This window comes from Strix aluco, chromosome 16 (assembly GCF_031877795.1).
Source record: "Strix aluco isolate bStrAlu1 chromosome 16, bStrAlu1.hap1, whole genome shotgun sequence".
NCBI lineage: Eukaryota > Metazoa > Chordata > Aves > Strigiformes > Strigidae > Strix > Strix aluco.
In genome coordinates this window covers 21,792,104-21,811,129 of record NC_133946.1, presented here as the reverse complement: position 1 = coordinate 21,811,129, position 19,026 = coordinate 21,792,104, and positions in this window count along the sequence as shown.

The following is a 19,026-nucleotide window of genomic DNA, read 5'->3' as shown; positions in this document are numbered from 1 at the left end:
AGAATACAGTGAAAGGCAAAGCATCTCTCTGATTTAATGGCTTTGAAATGTTTTCCATTCTTCCTGTGCAAAGATTTTGTCTGAACCAACCTCCTTTCAGGTCAACAGGACATGAACTTTTTGTTGTGACTGACTTTAATGAGATTTTGTTCATGCTCTGAAAAGTAGAGCCTGCACTGAGTAAAGCTTGAATGCACCTAATTCCCATTTACTCTTACTTCTTCAAATGTAGGTCTAGTCCGTTGAGAGGACTTGCTGACCCTGTGCTGAGTGGCCCCCTGGCCAGGGAAATTTTGGATAGGAAAGAGTACAACTGTCCTGGTCCTGTCTGTAGTGTTTGGGCACCCCTGTGCCTCCCAGATGAGGTCCTGCAGGAGGAGGAATGCTTTATCTGTATCTCCTAGGAGACCTAAGCCCAAGTTTTACTGTGTTTGTCAGCAGCATCTCAAAGCACTGAAGCAGAATATTGTCCCCTCTCCCACACCATGTGCGAAGAGAAGCTTCACACAGAAATACAGCTTCTAGGAGGTGGATGGGGTCTTCCTTGTCCAGTGCAGTGGTCTGGGCATGAGAGAGGAGATAACCTGGGAAACCTTTTCATAGATCCAGCCTGGGGTGGAGGGAGGCAGAGGTGAGGAGAGATGCCGCTCAGCAGATCCCCTGGTGCTCAGCAGAGGAGATGGAGCTGTGCTTTCCCCTGCTCCCCCCTTGCACCAGGCCACCCTTGTTCTGCTGCGTGCAAAGGGGACATGGACCAGCTCTCAGTGATGGTGCTGCAAAGTAACTGTGCAAACACCCTTGCAGGCAGCAGCTGGAGCGTGCCTGGAAGGAGGATGGAGTAACGGTTGCATTAGGGCCTCAGGGGTTGGCTGCTATATCCATTAATCAACTTTATGAAAACTTTTGGGGTCAAGAAAGTAATAAAATAATGGAGGACAAGCCCATGTTGCCCCTTTCACTTTCCACCTTTCTAGTCATTTTATCCCTCCTTCCCACAAAATCAGCTTGCTTTGGCCTGACCTTGTAATGTGACAGCTCTGTTCAGCCTGGCAAAATTAAGATGATTTGTCCCCCTTCATGTTACTGCATTTGCTTTCACTGTGCTCCTCCATCTGTTTGCTTCAAGCTCAGGGCTCCCTAATCGTATTCTAATGGAGACAAACCTCATGATTAAAACTCAAATGCGAGCTTATCCAGGCTTCAGCAGCACAGGTGTCAGGGACCCTGAAACTGAAAACTCAATCTTTCTGATGGATTTAATTCAGGGATCTGTTTTGTCACCCCTGTGTTGGGTGCAACAGCAACCCCTGCCCCACCTGCCCCTCCTTCTCTCACTCCTCCTGGCAGTTTCCTCATTGCTTAAAAATATTCAGTGAGGCTACATCAAAGCGAATATTGAGACTTGTATTATTATTGCCAGGGGTGACATTAGATGAGAATTATATGAAACAATAAGGGCGCTGGAGTATAATCCATTTGACATTTGGAACATGTTCCCAGTGCTCTGTGCTCCTTGAAAACATTCGCACGACAGAACTGTCTTCATTTTCATCACAATATTTGTGTGTGTGAGTAGATTTATCTCTCTTTTTATTTCTCTGTCTGGTCATTCTCTGCAAGGCCAATGAAAAGAAAAACCTCACTTCTGGGGCTGCTGCATTGTCCAAGTATCATTTTTGCTTGTTTATACCCCAAGGGTAAAGGGTGGGCAGTAAATTGCCCTCAGCATAAGGCTGGTCCAGACACAGGACCACTGCTCATTGCTCCTGTGCAAAGCCATCAAGCTCTAACCCTTCCACTGCTGTGCCTGCACGTCCTAGGCCAAGGTTTGAGTTTTTGGGACACCCTGGAAGTAGTCAAAGAAGCCCATGTGAAGCAGCTGCAGTTCAGAATTGCACCAGAATGGCAGAGGCAGACAGTGAAGAACTGTTTGTGACAGATGGGTTCCAGCTCTCCTTCCTCTGGGAAACTGCCACGAAGGAGCTCACGCTGGGTCCCAGTGCATGAATAGAGCACGTACCTACAAAGCTGTCTGCCTGCTGACACGGCCTGGCGCTGCTCGGGCACTGAGCCCACCCGCTGAGGGGCTCGGTCGGCCAGCTCGGGCACAGTGTGGCACAAACGTGGGGCTGTGACTTTTAGCCTCTCTGGAGCACAGCCAGATTTTGCTTCTGCCCCCCAGGCTGTACTACACAAACATGAGAAAGCATGGCTGCAAAGTAAAACCCAAATGCCTCTGAAGTTCCAAAGACTTCAGAAAGTTTTCAACTTCAAGGCCAAAGCACACCTAGAAGGGAAGTATTTTAGACGACGATTCTTGCTTGCATCCTTGTTATCCCAGGAATTTGCAAAGGAGCCAGAGCGGGTCATAAGCCCTGTTCCCACTGAGTGATGGTGATGTGGGCACCTAGCCTTGCTCCTTCCTAAAGTCCACCTTAACCATCGCTCTTTTTCCGATATTACATATGAGGATGGACATTTTTAGGAATAAAAGCCTGACCTCCGTAAAAGCATCATCACTGACTTCAACTGGGTCCTGACCTGCAACCGGCAAGTCAGCTCAAATATTCATGTATGCACACAAATACATGAAGAGATGCACCAGCACACACAGAGAAGCTCCTCCTCCACAAACTCAATAGCTATATTCCAAGTAATTATCTCAATTACAGATTCACCAGGATCATCTCATTTGCTTGCTAGATTCCCCATGCACAATATCTTTCCACTCAAAGCACCCTCTCTGCCATATGCTCATCCCCTGCCCGATGCACTGGCTCGCAGCTGAGCTGTTATCCCTTACGACCACGGAGCAATTTAGCTGTGAAATTACCTCGTACAGCAGTGGATCACTTTTCATCTGGAAAATGTGCAATATTGCATCTTAAAGAGATACAATACAGAATGTACAGCATGGGCTGGATTTTGCAGCGGTTTTAAAGCACTTGGGATTACTGTTAATTTTGATGAAAATTGTAGGCTTTCGGTACTTGTCATGTTTGAGAGAGAGAAAAACGTGGGGAAAGTCAGAGTGGTCAGAGCAGGCAAATTTATATTCCAAGATTACAACAGCAAAGTCTTCAGCACAACTGCATTAAAAATGTGTTTACCCCATATAATATTTATCACTTTAGAAATCATTATCTTGCCCTCTGAGTTGCATGTTGTGAATTATTTCCTACAAGAACTGTGCATCTAGCCTGGAGATTCAGGCCAGGTTCGTTTAAAGTTTCCCGAACGTTCATGAACTTGCTTGAGTGTCTGGGCTGATTTATGGGGCTGACGTGAACACGGGTGAGACTCATTGGCCTCTGCTTGAGATTCTGGGCTTGCTCTTGCTCAAACCTCAAAGTGAAGCTTATGGAACACGAACCTTCCTAAACTGCCAATGAATCAAATGTTTGTAAAAATTTTTGCAAAATGAAACAGCAAGAGATCCCACACAGACTGTCCCTGCCCTGATGATGTTTCCATCTTGGAAGACAACAGTGAAAATGATTTTGCTGCAGGTTCCCACCACTGAAGGACTGGAAGCTACAAACTTGGTTATTGAGGCTGTGTTTAACCTTGCTGCAAATGTTGGTTCTGCATGTGGTTTTATTCGCAGGGCTTGGGGAATTGTACTCCCTGCTCTCCTTCCCCAGGAGCACTGGCTGCTGTGGTCCCTCTGACTGGGTCTGGCCAGCATCCACACAGGCACTAACTTCTGCGTTGCTTCTGACCTGATTTATGAATGGCCTGTGTTGGCTTAATGGGGTGAGCAAATGATCATACAAGCAGCTGTGCCAGCAGACTGAACAGACCCCACCCTCCTGCTCAGGATGTTGATGGGGACAATATCTCTGTAGCTGGGAACAGGGCAGAGATCGAGGGAGGCAGGAGAGGATGTTTGGGGATAGTTTCATTCTGGTTGGCATCGATCCTCTCGAAGGCGATAACGGGAGACAGGCTGTGAGGAAGACTCGGTGGCTACTCACTGCTCCATCTCCTCCCCCCTCTCCACCACATAGGGCAGAAACCCATTTTTCTTCTCACCTGGGTGGAGGGGCAGGTCCTGCGCTGAGCTCAAAGCCCTGCCTGGCACCGAGCATCCCGCCCAGGCTGGGAAGTGCTGAAGCTGCACCATCGTGAATCGCACGGCGTGCGTGGGGGAGAAGGAGGAAGGAGGAGGGGAGCAAAGGGAGGAGGGGAAGTGTTTCTCAATTTAGAAAGAATAATGCAGCTTAATTGTACCAGCAGCTGGCAGTGCTAGGTGGAGTGAGGTGAGGCCTAATTATTGCACTTGGCAGCTGTCTACTCTGCTGAGCGTGTGATGGGAGAAGAGAAGACTCCTTCCAGCAGACAGGTTGGGAGAGGGAAGGCCAAGGGATGCTGTCCTCACACCCGCTGCCGTGGTGGCTGATAGTGGAGAGGGAAGACACATGTTGCTCAAGAGCATCAGGTGGGACTTCACTCTACCTCCAAATGGAGGGGTGGGAAAGGAGACAGCATTCCTAGGTGCTTCTGAAGGGAGTGGGGGGGGGAAAGGCATGAAAAGAAAGTCCTATCTGTGAATGGAGGTCACTCCAGTCTGTGTAAGAAAGGGGAGGAATTAGTGGGGAGGTGAGATCTGCCAGCCACATCCCAATTTGAGGTTTCTGACTTTCCTGCAGCCCTTACACCTGAAGCTAGCTTCTAGTAGGTCACATTTCCAGCTCCTGAGGTGTCCATGTTACCTTCTGGTTGCTGCAGGCCCCTGATGGGATACGACCTTGGGGACTTCTGCTTAACAAAGACTAATGCATACAATTTAACACATGCAGTTTTGCCTCCCTTTCTGCTTTTATCCTCTTCTAATGCTAAGCAGGGTGAAGGGCAAATGCGATTGGGATGGTTTGAATTGCCATAAGAAGAACTGAGCTTGATTTCCATTAGCACTAAGATCCCTTTCCACCATTTAGGTTATGGAAAAAGTCCTGAAAACAAGGCAAAAATAATTTACAACTGCTTTAAAACTCCTTCACACTGTCAGAGGGATGTAAAAGAGTTTCCACATGACTGCAAAGGAAACCCTTTGGTCTCCCATTTCTCAGCTCACCACCATGCAATGATGCTGAAATTGTTGATTAGCTGACATCCAACACTTAAACGTTACAAGCCTTTATTATTTATTTCTTGGGCAGAGAATTACCACTACGTGTTATTTTTATTTTACAGATCCAGCTTCTGAAACTACTTAAAAAGCTTTTGATCAAAGATGTACAGTGGTGCTGACAGAACACAGAAGAGTTTTCTCTGGGGAAAGCCATCATTAATTATCAGACTGTAAGTAGCACTGATAGTGCAAGCATTTGATTTTGATTTAATGTCTAAATAAGCTTGCTTACAATGGCAAAGTGCTTCTTGTTTAATTGAAAAGCACTAAGTTTTCTATCTCCCCTTCTTGTTTTTCATTCTGGCCATGTTCCAGGTGTAGAAATAGAAAGAAACAGGAACAGAATACAAAAAGTCAGTGTGAAAAATCATCAGAGCCACAGGAGCCTGCTGAGCCTTCTGCCAACACCACTGCTGAGTTGTCTGGACCATCCTGTCTCTTCAAGGCTGCCCTTGACTTTCAGCTTTCCTGCCATCCTAGCCCGGGGCGGGTCCATCCATCCATCCCCTCTCTTGACCTGTATCTCCCCTTACATCACACTTTCTGAAATCAAGTCACTATGGGTTTCTCCCATCCTCCATCAAAAGGGGATTTTCATCTTGAAAAAGGTCTTCACTCAAAGACAACTAAGTTGCTGTACAAGAAAACAGAGGTACTGCCTTGCGAGGAGGAGAGGAGAGACTTTGGAGAGCCTCACCTCGCTGGCACGCCCTGTGTGCATGAGTGCCCCATGGTTTTGCAGCCTAACAGACAGCACTAGCTGGTATTTTTAGTGCTGCCAGACACTTGATACCTGCCAAGGTCACTGTGTGACAAAAGCGATGAGCCGGCGTGACAGCGTGTACCAACACTTCCCAGCAATCGGTTTTAACAGGCGTGCAGCCGCTTGCCAAGGACAGACACGAATCACGGGGGAACGACAGAGATGGCTGCACGGCTCCTGCCTCTGCCCTTTGTTCTCTGCTCAGCGCCTTGTCGTGTCAGGTCCCCGCAGATGCTGCCCGAAGAGCAGCAGAAGCTGCTGAACAGTTTGTGCTGACGAGGTCTGGGATCTGAGGGGATGTTGGAGCAATAGCTGCTGTCTCCGTTTGGGACCAAACTTGAGCCCATCAGTTATTTCACTGATAGGCAGACAAAAACCAGACAAAAGTGGAAAAAATTAAAAGCTTGGCTCGTTTTGCCCTGAACCCACTGTGATGAATGCCACAGAGGTAAAGAGTGGGATTGTTATAACTGGGAGAGAAAACCATTTTCCCCCATCTTTATCCACCAGCCCACATGTTAAAAATAGCTTCAAAGGAGGGGAGGGGAGTTGATGTCCTCTGCCTGTGGATGGCAATCCCCTGTCCAGGTCCAAGGAGTGTGCTCTAACTACCAGGCCAGACTGCTTTGTACAGTGAGTTTGTTGCAGTCAATTATCTGTCTCATTCCCTTCATGGACAAATCTCCTGCTGGACTCTCTGTTTAGACAGATAAAAATCTCTCGTCAGCTTTGGAGCCAGCCCAGCTGATGCTGGGTAGCTCGGGGTGGGAGTTACATCCATGTCCATGCTCAGACGCTGCAAAAGGCCAACTCCAAATGGAGGTGACAGGTTCATGGGAACCAGTGAACTGACATGACAGCTCTCCCCCACTGCCCAAACAGCACACTCTTAAATGATTTTCCGCTTCAGTGCCTTCTACAAGTGTTAATGAACTAACCCTTATGGTGATGCTCTGAAGCAAGGGCGCTGTGCACAGGGAGAAGGTGAAGCCAAGGCTTGTCTGAACTCCCAGGAGGAGTCTGCACCACAGCAGGTCTCCCAGGCCACAGAGCCAAGCACATCTCCCTCTGCTTGGAGGCTGGGGGGTGTGTGCTGGTGTGTGCTTGTACACGTGTGTGATTGTTCATGTGTGAAAGTCTCCACGGCTCAAACAGCTGCCAACACTCCACTGCTACTTGAAACAGCAAAGATTAGAAGAAAAACATTTCTTCCATTTTTAAAAGTACGAAAGGTAAACTGAGGCACAGATTCATCACATTAAGAACTTAAAGCCTGAAGTGAGCATCAGACCATGAAAGCTGAAATCAAGTGGCACATACCAGACAGTTCCACCCAGCTGCAGACTAATGTCTTTGCTAACGACTTTAAACCTAATGACATGTGACATGCAAAGATCAGGCTGTTCAGTACGGCAGGAAAGACAGCGATAATGATCAGTTATGAAAAACAGACCTCAGAAGGACCCAGTGCCACCCAGCACAAAAGTGACTTTGGATGGGAAGGAATGCAAGAGCAGAGTGAATTTGCAACCTTGCCAACACATAAACATTGGACTGGGCTATTTAGGAAAAGATAATAGTACCGGTGCGTCTAGACAGAGGTTGTACTGACTGAAGAAAACAAGATTTAGACATTTAAAAAGTTATCATTTCAAGATGAAACTACAGATTTATATCTCGGCTCTCACTTTCCTCGAAGTATATGATTGTGGATATCTGACATGCAGCAAAGTTGCAAACTTCTGCAGGCCCTGGAAAGCAATTTGCTTAATAAAAGAGTGTTAGTTGGACTCGCTAACTAACAAACTGAGTTTTGGCAATGACTACCCAATTTCTTCCTCTAAAGCCATCTGGATGGCCACGTGGAAATGTTCAGGCCAAGAATTAAAAGTGCAGCCAAAAGCCTCTGCAATGGTAGATAAAGAACTGGGGAGAGTAGTGAACACTGATCTGAACAGACACCATCCTGGCAGATTCTTGCACCTAAACCAGAAAGGAAACAAGTGGGTCCTTTCAAACACAGGTGAGATGTTGAGATGGATCTGGAGCAGTCAGGGATGGAAGAGCCTTTCAACAGCTTACAGATTACATAGCCAGAAGTCACAGAATCACAGAATCATCTCGGTTGGAAAAGACCTTGAAGCTCCTCCAGTCCAAACATGAACCTCACACTGACCGTTCCCAACTCCACCAGATCCCTCAGTGCTGGGTCAACCCGACTCTTCAATCCCTCCAGGGATGGGGACTCCCCCCTGCCCTGGGCAGCCCATTCCAACGCCCAACAACCCCTTCTGCAAAGAAATCCTTCCTAAGAGCCAGTCTGACCCTGCCCTGGCACAGCTTGAGGCCATTCCCTCTTGCCCTGGCGCTGGTTCCTTGGTTCAGGAGACTCCTCCCCCCTCTCTGCACCCTCCTTTCAGGGAGTTGTAGAGGGCCATGAGGTCTCCCCTCAGTCTCCTCTTCTCCAGACTAAACCCCCCCAGTTCCCTCAGCCGCTCCCCATCAGACCTGTGCTCCAGACCCTGCACCAGCTCCGTTGCCCTTCTCTGGACACGCTCGAGTCATTCAATGGCCTTTTTGGAGTGAGGGGCCCAAAACTGAACCCACTCATCGAGGTGCAGCCTCACCAGTGCCGAGCACAGGGGTCAGATCCCTTCCCTGTCCCTGCTGGCCACGCTATTTCTGATACAAGCCAGGATGGCATTGGCCTTCTTGGCCACCTGGGCACACTGTTGGCTCATGTTCAGCCGGCTGTCAATCAACACCCCCAGGTCCCTCTCTGACCAGGGCTTGAAGGGCAGAGCCTTGGGCTCCCTGCTGCTCACCTCCATGGGATGTGCTGGCGCTGCCAATGAGTGCTGCAGCAGTGTTGAGGAGGACAGCAGCTGCTAACGGCACTCTGAAAAGCAGCTTTGGAAGCCCAAGCCAATGCTGATTCTTGCAATCCTGCTTGCTCATCTCTCCATCGGTGGATATTTATTGATTGGAGTGGGGAGCTGCAACCATCTGCCAAAAAGCCCTTTTTCTCCTAGCAATAGAAAACAGGCATCCATCACGACAGCACCGCATCTTCTGTGAGAATGGAAATGTAACCCAGCTTGGCAGAAGGGGTGGTTCCCCAGGCCAGAGCGACTGGAAGGGGAGTGGAGCAGAGTAAGCCAAGCAGCAGCACACCCAAACCTGGGGAGGAGGCTCCCAAGCCCCCTCCAACCCAGGGCACCCAACGCACTGCTCTGCACAAGAAAATTAGTAAGAAGTGGGCAAGCACAGAGAAAAAGAACCTGGGAGAGAGACAGCAAACGGCAACTGCAACAGAAGGAGTGTCTGGTGTTACATCTGCCTTACTCTGGTTAGGTTATTCATTGTAAACCTATTAAAGCAAGACCCAATTAACAAGGAGAGTGATTGAAAGCTGGATCAGACCTTCCTGCTCTGACACTGCAACATGAGACACAGCACTGGTGCTGGATGCAGATGAGAGGTAATAAGTGTGATGCAGGAGGGCCCCTTTTCTCCCCTCTGTTCTGGAGTGCTGGGGAGAGACAAGGTGTGCAAAGCCTCCCTCCCCTTCCCAGAGCCATTCTTCCACTGCAAGGGCAGGATTTGTCCTTCGGCATGGGAGAAAGCAAAGACCTGTTTGAATAATTGGTTTCAAGGCTCTTTGGTAATGCTGCATAATTTAAAATAGGAAATAAAAGATTCTGTTGGTTTTTTTTTTTTAACTTTTTCTTTGGAAAAAGTGGAGGGGGAAAAAATGTAATTGCAGACCCAAGGGAAAGTTTTACTTCCAGCTTGAGCATTTTCAGAAGTGATCATCAGCAAGATGGCTTCAAACTGAAAAATGTAAAAGTCTCATTTTAGCACTTTCCAAGGGGACACATCTAACTCTTCCCAAGCACAGCCAGCAAGTGCAAGCTACTTAGCAGAAGAGGGATAAGTTTGCAAAAGATTTCAATCAGGCACTCTGTATTTTGCAGTGAAAAAAAGGGTTTACTGCATCAAATCATCGCAGAACTACCTGTCATCTCCCTGAACATGCCCAGCTGCTGTGGATGTGCCCATGCTATAGGACTCTACTTTCACCACATGTCAAGAGATGCATCTGATCTACTTATGGGTGGCAGAGATCAAGCTTGCCTTTTCCAGCTACGCTCTTTAAGCTGCCACCAAGCCCATTTTCCTGTGGGACAGGAGGTCATTTTGTGCTCAGCTATAAAGGGTAGGACTTAGGCAGAGAGAGGAAACAGGCAGCTTTTCTGGGGAATCTTCCTCCTCCTTAATGTAATGTAAAACACAGTGTCATTATTTTCGTTTAATAAAGTGGAACAAACTTAAGATGCTTAAACGTTGATTAAAGGCTTTGATCTCTGAAAGCGCGATTCGTGTCCTTCTGTCGAGGAAAGTCACTCTGAGAAATGTATATGCTGATTCTGCATAATCCCCCCATTAATTCTGTGTCAGATATTGTGGTTACTGGAAGCACAAGACAGGCCTTTTCGTCTTCCTTTTTTTCCCCTCCTGAACTGCTCTTGACCCAGCATTTTTGTGCAGCTTGTCCCAGCCCTGCTGTTCCTCCCCCTTCCCCTGCCCTCTTGTGCAGAGATGGGGGGAAGGTGACAATCAAAAGCCCTGGCTGTGAGATGCAGAGCTGAGCTCGACAGCGGGGCTGCAATAGCTCCTCTGTAGCCTCCTAAAAACTTGGACTCTCTCAGGGCTCTGCAGGGGAAAGGGAGACCCAGCAGAAAGCACTTTGGTTCAGGTCTGAGGTTTCTTCCCGACTTTGATGAAAAGGCAGTAGATTGTGCCTCAGTTTCCCCACCTGCAAAGCCAATGTGGTGCTGCTGCTCTGCAGCACAACCCGCGATCTGTGGATCAGCTGCGCCACGCAAGAGCCAGCACAGCCATCCCACACGCGCGTGGCTGGGGCGTGCACACGTGTACCACCATCCTCTGAACGTGCAACATCAAACAAAGGGTGGGGAAGGGAAAATGAAACCAGTGAGCAGTTGAACCGATGTTTTTGTTGTTCACATTAGGACTTGCACTGTACACAGGACAACTCCGCAAACTACTCTTGCTCCCAGACATGGTTTCCAGTTTGCTGGAAGCTCCAGTTCATTCTGGCACCAGCACGTCTCTGCGCAGGGCTTGGGGGGCTTTCAGACCTGCCCAGGAGAGCAGCCACCAGAGCTGAGCCCCGGAGCCGCTGGCTCCTTCAGGAACGAACTGAACTGCACCGTGAAATGGCTGTGAGCAAACAGCACGACCACAAAAGTTGGCAAGCAGCCTCAGCAGCAGCAGTTCCCTTTGGATTTGCTTTTTGGGGCGGAGGGTGAAGCTTTTATATATATCATAGCCCCATTAATCCAGGAGACAGGTAACTAGAAACCTAAAACCACCCGAAACAGACCCCAAATCAGAGCATCTCCAAGGTCTGACCCAGCTCATCTTTCGGATTCTGGGATTTGCAGCATTTTCATCCAGTTAAAACATTTGGGATCAAAACAGCTTCATTTTGCTTTCCCAAGTGAAAACAGAGTTCGATAAAACATACACAGAAAACTGTCCTTACACATCTGAAAAAAGATAAAAACTAAATGAATTCAAAGATTTATATCACTGCAGCAAGCTCACTGTTGCAGAGTGAACATCTGGGTATATTGTTCCACACCACATAATAAAAATACATTCTACTATTAATTTCAGATGAACATTTTAAGAATCCTTTAACAGAAAGCAAACCCTCCATGTAGTCTCTGGTGAATATGGAGTCACCGAGTTGTCAGTTCTGAAAAAAAGCGGGAAAATTAAACCAAAAAGGGGTTTTAGAACTTTTTGGCAAATAGAAAAATCAAAAGGCTTCTGCTTTGAGCTCAATAAAATACTTCACTGATGTGTAGCAGTAAATAAATAAATAAGTCCTTCTCACCCATGCACAGCTTTGATACAGTTTAACATGCTGGAAAGGAATTTCAAACCCATGGATTATTTCAAATTTCAGAAGTGATTCCTGTTGTTCAGAAACCCTTGCCATGAAGCACCTCATCTGGGGTGGGGGGAGGCTGCTTTTGCTCACATCATGCAGAACACAGGCAAAACCAACACCAGTGAAAACAAATATTCTGCTATCACCAAATCTGCACTTTTCTCCCCCTACAACAAAAAGTTCTAGATGGAAAATGTCCCCCAGTGCTCTGAGCAGGCCAGTTGCCCGCTGGAAGTGCCTTTCTCTTGGCAAGAGGGGACTGGCCTCTGAGCGGAGGTGTTGGGGGCAAGTGCCCAAAGCCAGGAAAAGTGCAAGAAAGGAGGGGAAGGTACGCGGTGACCTCCACGCTCTGCTCATCAGAATAATGTGTGCCAACTTCTCTAGAGCAACAATGTCAAAGTATATCATGTACCTCTGCCTGCCTCCATAACAGCCCAGACTGACAAATACGCCTTTCTTTGTGCCTTCCACTGTTCTTAACTAATGAGAAAATTTTCCTGTGATTGCCTCACTTTCACACATGTTCTCTCTCTCTCCACACTGAGTAGCTAATGGGTAAGAAGTTTTAATAGTGTGATATCACTTTAATGTGAAGAGCATAAATAAAGCTCTTATAACTCTATAATTACGTCTGCATTGCACCTATTAACCATTCATCTGCATACAAGGCTCTGCACAGTGACAGCGTGAGTTCAAAAGTTTTTCCATATAACAACCTAAAATCTTGGTTAGAAAAGGAAGGAAAAAAGTGAGGAGGAGAGAGAGAAGAAGGGAGGTTTGAAACTCTGGCTCCAGACCTGCACATCTCTTGGGTATCAAGAGCATAATCCAGAAACAATCATGAGGTTGTGATGCTACACTTAAAACTGCCTGGTGTCTGGCGTTTTATTCTAGGAAACGAGAAATCAAAGGGCCCAGCTACTTCCACTGTCTGTGACATCCCTTGGCAGGCAAGACTGATCTCTCAGAAGCCAAAGCTTGGCCAATGCTGTCGCTCAGCTTCGGTGCTGGGTGTGGGGGGAGCACAGTCAGTAACAGCCAGTCTGCAGGAGTGGTTTGAGCTCAATATGAATCTTTGTGTCTTCACCAAAGCAAAATAAGCTCAGTCACTTAAAGCAAATAAAAGCAGCGTGTATTTGATCGGTTTAACCCTGTGTACATTCAAGAGTACAAGTATTCCTGGTCCCCACTGCCCTGAGCACATCGTGTAGATCAGATAGAGCAGTGATAACAGGCGAGTGTGCTATAAGCTCTTCCTAAGTTTTTTGTTGTTAAAGCTGAGCAGAGGAATGGTGTTTTGTTTGCCCAGAGGTCTCAGTTTTCACACTGGTTTCATTCAGTGTCAGAGAGAAAACAAAACCCAAAATGCTGACATTCTGGTTGCAGTGTCAGGCTTTAAAGCTGACTCTCTGATGATGTAATACGTTATCACTTGCCAGGCAAAAATAATCATTCATAATCAAAAGCGATGTAGAAAGGAGAAAGTGAGATGTTGTATCTAAAAATACCAGCATTTTGACTTTGTCTAAACTTTGCTCCAGCTCTCCGCAACGACAAAATTCTAGGGAAATCAGGATAAATCTGGAAAACACTTTCACGTCAACTAGTGCCAAGCCAACACGATCTGTCAGAGTTCCTCTGAGCCAGCGCTGTAGGTGCATTTTATTTAAAGGTTGTTAAGGCTTGAATATGAACCATGCTCCTGCAAGCAAAAGGGGAAGGCAACCTTTGGTCTTTTGGGATAATTATGCTGCATAATGCATGGCATGACGGAAAACTCCCTCACAGCCCCCTTCAGCAGGGAAGGGGCCCTCCTCTTGGTGCTGGGAGGCTTATGCTGAGTTTCTGCGATGCATAAGCTGCTCACATCCACCGCTGCCGCAGGAAATTGCAGAGTGTAGTTAAGAAGGAGAGGCTGTCAGTGATTTGCATAGCACAAGAGCTTATAACCCGGAGGATAATTTTGCCATTCATGATACACGGTCTTCTGAAGCAGCTTTGGACCTCTCTTACCGATGTGCAGAATGCCCCGGGACTGTGCAGACTCTGCTGCTTCCCCAGCTGCTTCGCTGAGCATCCACACCACAGCACGGGCCTCACCGTGCCCGTCCCCATCTGCAGCACGATGAAGTTTAAGCCTGCACCTCTACGTGTAGGATTTCTGACCACTTCTAAGAGCCTGAAGATGCAGTTAAACTAGTGGAAACTAGGATAACCCCACAGGCTTCTCTAAAGGAAAAGAGAGACCGGAGTAAGTGATGGAAACAGAGACCTATTGATGGAAGATACAGATGGCAATGTTTATCATTTTAATTTTAAAACCTTGTATTTGAACGGGTAAGCAAAGCTTACTAAAGCCCACACTGAAGCTGCAGCAAATAGTGAATTACACCAAAGGTTGTGATGATTAGTAAACAATTAGGACCAATGTTCCATCTTAACTAGCATCACTGAAGCTAGATGCAGCTAATTTCCAGTACCACAGAAAGGGGACATGGGAAAAAAATAGGATTCTAAGCACACAGCCAACAAAATTAAACTAAGAATTAATTTCATCCATTATAACTGATTGTTGTAAATTAAAACTAGAAGAAAATAATTGGTAACATGTAGCTTTTAGTGTTTGATACAGATTAGGCGAATTAGATTTTTTTATTAGGAACACTAAACCCATCTGCCATGCTTTTGTGTCTTTTGCAATATGCATTTTTCCTGATTACAACATACAGCCTGTTGTCACAGTGGGGTTTGCAGCCATGAGCATTTGCTTCATTAAGACCTAAATCCTCAGCCATTCCAGCAATCTCGGTAGCTGAGCTGGGTTTTGAATGAGTTCCCCCACGAGCAGGACAAGAGAGGTGTTTTCCATTCCCGTGGCACCTGCAGAGCTGTGTCATTATTTCAGCCATGCTCTCTCCAAGCTGGGGCCACCGAGATACCTGCCTCACTGCTGGAGATGTTCAGCATCTCCAAGGACAGTCCAATATCCAGGAAAGCGATGCCTTTTGCCTAGAGAGGAGAGAGAGCTCCTTGAACCCTATTTTCTGCAGCAGGGACAACTGGCAAATTGGGGTAATCGCGCTGGTCTGCTCTGATTGCTTCTGCCTGGTACCATGCAGCAGCCCCCAAAAGACCTTTGCTAGTGAGCTAAGCCTGCGCGGAGCAGGCGGAGTTTGGTGGTAAACCCATCCTGTTGATCCAGCTTCCCTTTGCAAGAATCCTTTGGGTCTGATTCCTCCCTTGTTAATTCAGTGTAACGCTGCAGTGATTCCCCTGAAGCCATGTAAGTGATGCTGGGCCAGAGCACGATCTCATGCGACACTGGCAGCACCTTCTTCACCTCTCTGGGGCTGCTTTTCAGCCTGCTCTGGTCCTTTCGTGTTCTGGGTCAGTGGTGGCTGGGAGGAAGTCAGTGTTGGTCCCGGGAAGCTTGTTGCTACATCTTGAAAAATCAGGTCTGGTAAAGCAGTGCTTGGCAAGCGTGCAGAGCTGGCCTCTTGCTATACAGCACCAGGCACAGCACCCCTCAGGGCTGTGGCTCCTTGCTGTGTTTTTATCCACATCCTTTTATATTTTACAGACATTTGAAAATTTAGAGAATGAAGCTGTGATCCTAATACAGAAAGAGGCCAGAGTCTTAGGGGTTAAACTTTCTTCTTCTCTATCTGAAGATATTTTCTCACAAGGTGAGAAGCACTAGAAAGATCCGGCTTTGTGCTGTAGCAGATTTTAGAGAGTGGCAGGAAATTAAGTTATATGCTAGCAGTTCTGTTTTTCTGAGAGGATATTTTTATGCATTTATTTAATTCATTCCTTTGGCTTATATAAAGGTAATAAGATTGTGCATGTCTGCAGCATTCCCTTTCTCAAGAAACCCAAAAACATTTTGCAGAAACAGAAATAGTCCTCGCAGCTGCCCCCGTACAAAGACAAAGCACAGTGGCTGCCGCTTAACACCCAACAAGAGCATGTGGTACTTTCCCAAGACCATAAGCAAAGGCCACTGCCACTAATTAAAACTGCAGGAAGGACTGCAGAGAGCTAAACTGAGCTTATTCTAGTCAGAAATGTGCCGTGGCATTGAGTTTTACACCTTGATTTTTTTTTTTGCAGAGGGTGCTCTGGGATGCTGGGTGAATGCGTGAGTTCAGGGAGTCCTGTTTCCCACCGCTTGGGAGAGGTAGCACCTTGAGGAAGGCAAAATCCTTCTTATCATGCCAGGGCTGTCATCGGTGGAGAGCCGACTGAGAGGGAGGAGTGCCACCTACTGAATCATCAACACTTGGCTTGCTTTGAACATTTCTGTATGGACTAAAATAGAAACTTCTTGTTTTGTAGTTGGAAATATAAAGGAAAGGGAAAAAAACGAGGTGGGGGGGAAGAAGTCAACCTAAAAAAAGGAATTTGCTGAATGGCATTTTGTGCCAGCATCGTGTTTATAAATAGCCGAAGCGACACTGCTCTTTGCAAGATGAATTTCTGAATATTTCTGATCAGCAAAGAGTTCAAGCTGCAAATAACAATAAATGGGGGAAAAGGTATATAAATAAAAGGCATTAAAACCCCTTTCTGTGTGGGATCAGCATCACATCTTGAAGCTTACATCAAAGGGACTCAATTAGCAGACACATTTCCTAATTATATGTTCTAATTTACAACAAATCTGGGTTTCTAATGAAGTCTTGATTATTGGTCCAGATGGTAAGGATCGGACCTGATATTCTGCAGCATGCAGAAGCACATTGTACGTGCCAAGAAGACCACTTGATGCTCAAGAACCAGCTTCATCTCCTTGTGTGCCCAGACACCTTCATTTTTTCCAGTTCCCTAGGAATTTCCCTACGCAGTCCCTTCACCCAAATGTACCTGATTGAACAACTGGTGAAAGCAGGTGCAGATAATTGCTACTGTAGAATGAAACAGCAACAAAACCACCTCCCTGGCCACTGAATCCATTAATATTTTCCCTTTACCATCTTGATTTACACATGCAGAGATGGGAACAGTACTTCTTTTGTAACATAACCCACAGGTGGTCCCCCAGGAGTTATTTTTAATTACAGGAAATGTTCCCTGTAAACTTCCCATGGGTATTACTTGTTGTTTTTAGTATTAATCACTCCAAAGGAAATGAACACAGTGCCGTAGGGTTTATTTCCTAGCTGGCGGCTGGGACACAGCTCGACGGGAAGCAAAGAGCTGTTCCCAGGTGCAAATGGCTGGGGAGCCAGCACAAACCCCAGAAACACGTGAATCTCCAACAGCAGAGAGTCAGAGGGAGCAGAGGAACAGAAGCTGACCACAGACCGTGCTTTTTTGCCCACTTCACGCTGTGCCCACAGATCTGCGTTTAGAAGCAGAGTGGCAGCTGCCACGTGCTCTTACAAGGTCCTCATGGTGAGAAACTCCTCCCCGTGGTGTGTGGCACTAGCAGGAAACCCTCTGTTTTCCAGCTGAGCTGCTAAAAGTGGAGATGGACAACTCTTGGCTGGAGATACTGTCTCTCTTTGCGGTATAAATACCTGACGGGTTCACTTGCTGTACCATCTGCATGTCCCCAGCAGGATCAGGGCACCATTGCCCTCTTCCAAACCCCTCTAGAGACTGTCTCTGCCCTGAAGATCTTCCAGTCTAAACAGACATGACAAAGTGGTGGAGAAAGAGGGAACCAAGGCTTGGAGAGACCACAGACAACCTGGCTGTTTGTGACAGCAGCAAGAAAATCTATTTCCCTTCCATCCTGATGCAAATAAAAGAAAATCTTTCCTTCTATTTTTTTTTTTTCTTTTTCTTTTTTTCTTTAAGATTCTATTATGGTACTAACTGAGCCTTGCTCCATTCTTTGTGGCTGGATAGCTGTATGCTATCTTGGTCTAACTCTTGAATTCCATTATCTTTTAAACCTGCTAAATCAAAAATTCATCTCACAGCTCAACCTCCTTGGCACATCATCAGAGTTTACAGACCCATCCCGGGTCTCTGTCCTAGGAGCTGACCCCATGCTTCAGCTGCCCTTCGTTCACAGCCAGGACTGAGCCCCTCAGACCTCCCATGGATCTTCCCAAAATACCAATGTTACAGCTGTGTGTATTTTTATTTTTTTTAAAATATTCTACAGACCTGTGAGAAAACCCCAAAGGAACAGACTGCATTGACAGAAGAGATACACTTTTATTTACAGATGGGTCCAGGAGCTCTGGATTGAGGCAAAAGTGAAACACCCCTACAAGACCCTTATTCTAATCTCCTAACCACTCCAAGAGCCTTTTTGGCTTCTGTTACTGTCTTTTAATAACACTCCTAAGAAGTGTAGACATCTGGGATAAGCTTGAACAGAATTAAACTGGAAGTGAGAAATACCTGTGCAGATCTTTTGCTGTTGAATCATATTCTCTCATATTGCTGCAGTCCTATGCATAAATAGACAATTTATTCTAAAGAAACATGTTGTCTAATATTGCTGCTTGGCTTGAAAACAGCTCTGAGAGAAATTTCTCTCCAGCATCAAACTTAGTTGGACTAAACTAATACTAATAAAAACATGTCAGTGTAGGATTAATTTTAAATTTAAGCAGCTAGTCTAACACGGTCAGCAGGACTCCTATCCTATCATCTTTCATTCCCCTCTAAGACAGCACACATTTCTAAGGTAGGTGGATCAGGCTGTGCTTGTTTCTTTCTACAGTCTATAAAGGGCATAGGCTAGATACTTAATTTCTGGAACGCTTCAGTAAAGTAGGATGAAGTGCCTGCTGCATAAAGCTTCAGAAAATAAAGGTCAAGTAAAAAGAACCTGCAAATGTTGTAGAGCATCGTGATTTTGAAACAAATCCCAGGACTTCCTAGAACCTTGGTTTAATGTTTGCAAGCTGAATGACATTTATATGCCTTTGCCAGAAAGGTATTTCCCTTGACCTAACAATTGCTCCCTCTTCTCCCATAATCTGAAATCTAAGCTCTGTTCAGTGAGCCAGTGCCATAGCTTGCATTGCTGGTCAGACTTCTGCCTCTTTGGAAATGAAGAAATTATTGAATGACCACTTACTGGAAATCCTACAAGCCCTCAGTGAATTAAAGAAGATTCATGGAGAAAGAAGAGATTGGACATTCACTTTCATTAATGCAGTGGACTGCCCACTCTTA